Genomic DNA, 7,602 nt, shown 5'->3' on the forward strand with positions numbered 1-7,602 from the left:
TGCTCTAATTTTTAGGGTGTATACTGCATATGATTAATTTTATAGCCTGCATTGACTAAAAGCTTTTATCCTGGTCTGCTATCAATTTATTTCTCTGTGTTTGTCATTTTTTTTTATTCCCAGGGTTCCACATAATTCAGTTTTGTAAATTGATTTCATTGATGTTTTCTGATAGTTCAGTAAAGCCTTTTGGCATAGATTTGCCTATTCCTTTCTTTGCACGTAACTGGACAACAACAACTGCTGGAGACAGAAATAGACAAGTATTAAATTAAAACATCTATTGATAAGAACAGGATGACCCTAACAGATGCCTGTGGGTTGTAAGAGGACACAGTAGAGGAGGGAAGGACAGATGGACAGACTCAGGGACTTGTGCATCTCTGTGAACCTGCTGCAGTACCAGATCCTGCATGGGGCTTTGCGAAGCTCTCGTGTTCACTCGATGGCTTTTTTGGTCTTGAGAATATTTAAAGCCAATTGAAAGATGTAAACTAAGATCATCTGTCCCTGCTGTGAGTGGGTGTGTTTTCCAAGGGGGTGTCAGCATAGACATCCCCTAGCCTCTTTTCAGGTCTGTTAGTGATTAGTAACTGGAAAGTTTTGACCAGAAGAAAAAGGCAGCATGTATGTCAGGGGTTTCCATAATACATGCAAAGGGGAATTTTAAGAGCCTGGTGTTAGCACAGCTTATCAGCACACAGAGGGGCCCAGGCAGCTGCAGAGGTGGACCTGCTAGAGGTGCCCTGCTAATTGAGCAACGAACAAAATTACATCTGCGTGACAAGCTGATGAGCTCTGCCTCCCAGAATTGAGAAATAACCAGAAAGAACAGCGAAGAGCTGCTGAAGTAAGTGATGGGTGACAGTTAGCTGCTCCCCTTCTCTTCCTACCAAAACCCTGCAGAACTTTCCACAAAAGGGCACAGGAGAAACACAGGGAAATTCCTCTGACTTCATTAAGTATCACAAGTCGTAAGTATTTGTGTTTTGGTCTGCGTGGATTTTTTTTGCAATCACCCATCCCAGGCTATCTCCTGTCCTAAGGGCAAACTCCAGTGCTGGATGATTGTGACATACCAAGAACTTCTGCTTGTGAACTGAGATATGTTGTCCACAGGAGCAGGGGAACATCAGCTGCTCCCAACCAATGTCAACAATTTTGCAGCAAAGCTCTATCAAATAAGTAGCACCAACTCTAACCACCAGAAAGGGATTTGCAAATAACCCAGAGAATTTATGTAGATTTTAAAGATGGAGCAAAACTGATTCTGTTACCCTCCTCAGAAATCCTAATGGAAAATACAGAACCTTTTGGAAAAATATTTATTTTTAGACAAAGCAGAAAAAGAAAACTAATGTTTATTTTCTTCTATATGAGTCTTGCCCAGAGCTAAAAGCAAACTGAACGTGAGGAGGATTGTTTCTTCACAGGAAACTTCTTCAGAAGCATTATACAAAATAAAATGAATAACGTTTCCTTCTGTGACAATCTCTTTACCTACCATGTTGCTCAATTTTCCCTTATAACCTGTTAGACATGGCAGTCTGCAAAGCCAAAAGGGCTACTTCAGGTTGGATCTCAAGTGAAGATTACTTGCCTTGCAGTTACAGCAACACACTATAATGCCTTAAGCTTCCAGCAGTGCATTTCATGGATTTCTAGCCTGTTTTGAGTTCAGTGATGCTGCAGCCAAAGTAGCTAGTTTAAAACCACCTCTTTCCATCTATATGTGCTTCCATGTTTCTTTCAAACATACACACTCAGTTCTTAATAAGCATCATACTATAAAATTTGGTACAGTAAAAAGGAAAGACTGGAATATCATAGATCACAGGATTTTATGGATAATATTATTAGAGTTTGAAGAAGTAAGATATTTAGATCTCTTAACTCTTATCTCAGTTGTCTTAATTACCTGTTCCTCATTTTGGACAAGCGTCTCTGAACGACCAGCAACACAGAGAGAGTCCTGTGCATCACTGCTGTCGGCGGCATTAACACTCATGTCTCTGTTTTGTAGCTGTTTAAACATGATGAAAACAAATTCTTAATAGTTGCTGCTTCCATCGTTACATCGCACTCTGTTTTCTATTCAGTTGCAAGGACAGCTGATTTCTAGCAAACAGGAACAATGCGCTCATATTGCTAATTCATGCCACTAGGCACAAATGATCAGATTATGCTGTGCAGATCCAAATTCCATCCTCATTCATGAGTGCAGCTCACCCTTACAGCGAGGTCCCCAGCAAGAAGTATGAGCACTGCAGCAAAGCTGGTGGCAAACCAAAACCTGAAATAAGTAGTAAAACAACAATTTATTTATTTATTTATTTTTGCTAGAATGTGAAAAGCAGATCGAGACTTAGCCAAATAGTGAAACCTGATGGAAACAATGTCAAAAAGAAAAGATTTGGAGGCAAAAGAAGTCAAAATGCTGGTGTCCATGAAGTTGCTGCACTGATTTCCCATCCCTTTCTGGGATCTTTTTTTGTGTTTTGGTCTGTGGTTGGATATGCGTGCAGACAGGATATTTAGAGATAAGGAATTTTGGGGGTGCATAACAATTCTAAGACAAAAGTAGAGCACAGACTGCATCTTGGCAGAAGTAGGGGTAAAAAAAAAAAGATGTATTTTGAGTTGATTAGAGTGTGGGCTGGGCATCTGATGTGGCATGTGGGGCTATTTTACCCCCTCTGGCCCTGAGCAGGGGCAGTAAAAGTGCTCTGATAAGGAAGGTGAACCTGGGCTCAGATTTAAGCCGAGCGTCTGCCAGCTCCTATGGCACTTTGCAGATTTTTTTCCTGTTTATCCTTCTCTGCGCTTGCCAAATCCTTACCTAAGTCACTGATGTGCAGAGAGCAGGAGCAGCACCCTGCTTGAGGGAATATTTCTGATGGGAAGAGCTCCATCTGCCCCACTTCCCCTTCCATCCCACCTCCCTCATGGATGGGACCATAACACTGTGATGAAGTCGGTTTATCCTCTTCCTCCTCCACTGCTGAGCTGCTGTGTATAATCTTAGCTCACCCAGCTGAGAAATACCATGCCAAAAGCAAGAGCAGTAAACAGAAGTAAATGGAAACAGAGGCAAATGGAAAGCTCTTTCCTTTCACACTTTCCTCAGTATTTCCATTCTCCAAGAGATTTTCCTTGCCTCCTCGTTTGGATTATGACTAAGGTAAGTGTTCCTGCAGTGCGATTTGCTATGCATCCTCATGTTTAAGGGATCCCTTGAAAGCATTTCCGAATCACGTGCAAACGTGGCACATGGGAGCCCCAGGGCTCGGACACCAAGTGCTGGGTGCTGCCCTGGCCAGGGGTAGAGGGCTCAGCCCTCCATCGGGGTTTGCCGCAGAATCCGCACAGTCCCATGTGGAGGTTGGCTTGGGAGGTTGATCAACAGGGAAGGAACGTTTCCGTGATGGACAACCAGGAGGGGAAAACTGCAGCCCTGCGAGGGCTTGTTGTGGAAAATGTTAGGTTTCTGTTATCTGTTCCCATGCTACCTCCTGGCAGTTGCCTCAGCAGGAGGAAGGTTGGGCTGGGCTGGCATCGTCAGCCTTGGCTTGGGCTGTGACAGGGCCGGGGTTGCTGTGGGAAGCGGGTTTCACTAGAGGGTGCTCTTTGCTGAGGCCTTAGGACGTGTCCTCTTCCGGGTGGCTCCAGGGGAGGCATCTCACAAACTTTCTTTTATAGACACAAGAGGAAGTCAAATAAAGAGGGGAATATTCCCAGTATCCTGGCTCTCCTGTGTTTCCTGCTACTGGAGCCCCGTTTGGGAAAGTTTTACTTTGCATCCTGGTTTCAAAGGTTACACATTGCTGGAGTATGTCACAGCCTTCGAAATGACCACATTGCCTAGTGTTGAAAACTTTTTATTATTATTTACATTGGTTTAAATAGGATCGACACTGCATAGTGTGGAGGATGATAGCTCACGCAGAAGGTCATCAGCAGAAAGTCATCTGCACCGTGCACGGAAGGTCAGTAATGTTATTTCTGTTCTTCATGGAGGGAACTGGAGGTGTGGAAGGAAGAAATCACCTACCCCCTTGGCCAGGAGCAAAGGGGTCTCTTTGCAAAGGATTGCAGATAGGCAAGGCTGGCTGAGGAGCGGGAAGGCTGCCTAGCTTCATTGGGGCAGCAGACGGACATTCAACCCTGATGTTCCTGCTGTCTTTGTGGGTATGGCCACCTTGTCACCATGAGGGCCACAAGGACGTGTGCATGTGCCATGAGTTAGGCCAAGGGGAAGCGCTGGCCTTAGCATGCACACATTGCACACCACATGCACGCATGTGCAAAGAGCTGCCACCAAAAACGGTGACCGAAGGCAGGTCACCACCACAGCAGATCACACACCTTCTTTCCTGGGGGCCTCCGCAGACTGTAGCCACGTGTAGACCACAGGCCACATGAATTAATTTCATGATGATTGATTGAATCATCGTGATGATTCAAGGGTCATTTCCGCCCTTCTTCCCGGGCAAGGAGTGGGAAGGGAGCGATTCTCCAAGATGCGTGCACCTCGTCCAAGTGCCAGGGAACCGCAGGCGCTGGGGAGGGACAGTGAGGACCGGACGGCTGGTGGCCGCGTGCGTGTCCCGCGTGCAGCCAGACAGTTTGTGCTGGACGGCTGGGAAGAAGCCAAGGTGGCTGGAGGTGGGAACGCTGACACCGCCACGCGAAGTTTGCCGCGTGGGAAGCACCCCCTCCAAACAGGAAGAATAAGAGGAGCAGGATAATAAAAACGCGGGGCCGCCGCCGCTTCCCCCCGCTCGCAGTCCCCCCCGCGGCGGGGGCGGCTCCGCGGCGGCGCATGCGGGCTGGGGCCGGGGCGGCGCGGGGCGGGCGGCGCTCGGCTCGCGGCCCGCAGCCCCCGGCCCGCCTCCCCGCCCGCCTCCCGGGCCGAGAGCGCCCCGCGCGCGCCCGCCGCGGCCCCCCGGCCCTCCCCTCCCGGCGCCGCTGCCAGGGCCCGCGCCGCGCGGTGAGTCCCGCGCCCGCCGCGCTTCGCTCTTGCCGGGGGAGCCACGAGGAAAACGGGAGGAGGGGGGCGAGGGTTGGGGCGGCCCCTCCCGCCGTGCGGGGCCCGCCGGGGGGGGGGGGTCGCGGGAGCGTTTCCCCCCCCCCCCCCCATTCCCCTTTCCCGGGCCCCGCGGTGCTTCCTCCTCCTCTTCCTCCTCCTCTTCCTCGCGGCTTTTCTCCTCGCAACTTTGTGTCGAGCCGCTCTTTTGCGGGGGGCGGTTGAATCGTGCAGCGGGGCCCGGCGGGATCCGGGAAGGGGCGGCGGGGCGGCGCCTCCCTGCGCGCTCGTTTTTGTTTGACTGAATTTGTTCTGGTTTGCGGGATTCTTTGCCTTTTTTTTTTTCCTCGTGGTTTCGCTCCGTTTCGCTTCGCTCCGCGGCCCGGCATCGCCGCGGCGGCGCCGGCGGCTCCCGGCGCTATTGTCTGCGGAGCGCGGCGGCCCCGGCTCCCCGGGCCCCCCCGGCCCGGCCCCGCCGCGCACATCGCAGCTCTGCGAGCCCGGGGGAAAAACGCAAAAAATACCAAAAAACCCAACCCGCCGCCTTGGCCGCAGCGCTGCCTCTGCCCCGGGGAAGCAGCCCCGGCTGGATCCCGAGCTACGGGCTCCTGGTGCGGGACTCACCTTTGGGGCCGAGGGGGCCTCTGAAGTTGCTCTGACGGTCATTTTTGCTCCATTCGCGTTTGCTCCATTGCTTAATGCTTTATACATAAATATATATGTATTTTTAAGTAAATTCACTCTTCTTTTGAAACCAGCGCGGGAATTCCTGGGCGAGAACTGTAAAAGCGCTGCTCTTTCTTAACCTACAAATCGTCCAGGTTTATTAACCTGCCTTCTGTGACTGCATTATCCCTGCAAGTCATATAAAGGAGCTGGGATTAGCGGAGATCAATTTTGCTGACCTCTGTAATGGGTTCTGTGCCAGCGTCCTTTGCAGGCCTTTGCATTAGTGAGAGCTCGGGAGTGAAAAAGTGATTTTTGGGGAGTTTGGGGTGAGCACTCTGTACTGATTCCGTTGCTTTTGAGCAGATAGCGACGCAATAAGGAGATTATGACCAGTGAACTTGTGTTGGACAACTGGTAGCTACGCTGTTCTCTGTAATCTTTGTCGGCCATAAAACTTTAGGTACTCATGGAGATATGTTGTGTTGTAGAAATATGTTAAGCATGTAGATTCTGCCCTGAGTTTAGACAGTTGGTCTGAGTTCTGTGAATGTTTTGTGTGCTGGAAGTTTCAGATAATGTAATCCCCTTTAAAGGGACAAACTGCATTATTTCTGTTTGTGGTAACTGCCTTGAACTTAAAATCTGCCCTGGACAGATTTCTTTTCTTTTTCCCCATATTTTCCATACTGACCCTGAGCTGTTGCAGAATTGCAAAGGTGAACTAAGTTCCATACAGTACCTTAAAGGTTAAGGGACTAATGATTCATTTACTGCTGTGTTAGAGGAGGTGTATTTTTGTATATAGGTGTCTAGGAGTGGGAGTAGATTGACATTAACCTCATAACATCCGATTCTGCGGGTAGTAGCTGCTGGCTGTGCTGGAGGAGCATTGATGCAGGAAGCCCTGCACCCTCCCACCCGTGCAGACCACACTTGGTCCAGGCTGTCACCTTTTATTGTGAGAACACCTTGCTTGGACACCTGGGTTATTATTGTTATTATATATTTTTTTGCAAGCCTCGTCGTGTTAGGCAAGGTAGGGATAACCTGGGCATGTGCTGTCCCTTGGCAGGAGTTCAGACATGTACCTGTCTTCCGCGTGCAGGGGTTGAGCCTGCCGTGCCTCCCGTCTGCCCTCGCCGTGCGGTCCCTTGCTGGGCAGACAGGCTAGCCCGGGGCTGTTGCTAGAAGGGCACGGATGTTGCGTTCTGCCAGGCGGACGGGTTTTGTAGGGAGCCTGAATTACGAGTCTCCGCGGGGTGGTGTGGAGCGTTGTGTCACCCTGTCCCAGGCTGATGCTCGCACCGGGTCTGGCCGCATAGTTGGCATAGCCCAAGAGGTGACAATATGGCATATCCCGAGGAGCAGAGCCCAGGCGGGGATGATGGCCAGGATGGAAAGGCAGGAGCGTGACACACTTGATTTGCAGCCTCACAGCATCAAAAGAGGAAAACAGTGTTTAAAAAGTTGAAGCTTTTGGGAGAAATAGGGCTGTTACTGCCCAATAATAGATGTTTTAAAACGTAGTCTATATAGAGAGGCTTTGAGACCCTTGTTTGTACAGCACCACTGCTAATCTCTTAGCAGGATGTCCTTCCTACTAAACTGTGTTCTGGTCTAGGGTACACTTTTGTACTAAGAGGAAGATTAAGTACAGTTAAAGGAATCTGATTATTCTATCCAAAACATGAGTTAGGGATATAGTCAATAAATTATAGAAGAAAATGTTGGTTGATCTACTGGTGATACTCACACACTTATGTGTTCTGAAAGCAGTGGATGCTTTCATATAGTTTTCTTTGAGCATAAGAATTTTTAATAGATAGCTACTTAATTTAAAAAAAAAATGTTGCAGAAATGCCTGCTGCCCCTATTTCTGTTATGCTGTGTGTCCAGGACACCAACAT

The sequence above is a fragment of the Tinamus guttatus genome, unplaced genomic scaffold, assembly GCF_059628265.1.
Source record: "Tinamus guttatus ecotype Peru unplaced genomic scaffold, ASM5962826v1 Tinamus_guttatus_pri_ptg000004l, whole genome shotgun sequence".
NCBI classification, from domain to species: Eukaryota; Metazoa; Chordata; class Aves; order Tinamiformes; family Tinamidae; genus Tinamus; species Tinamus guttatus.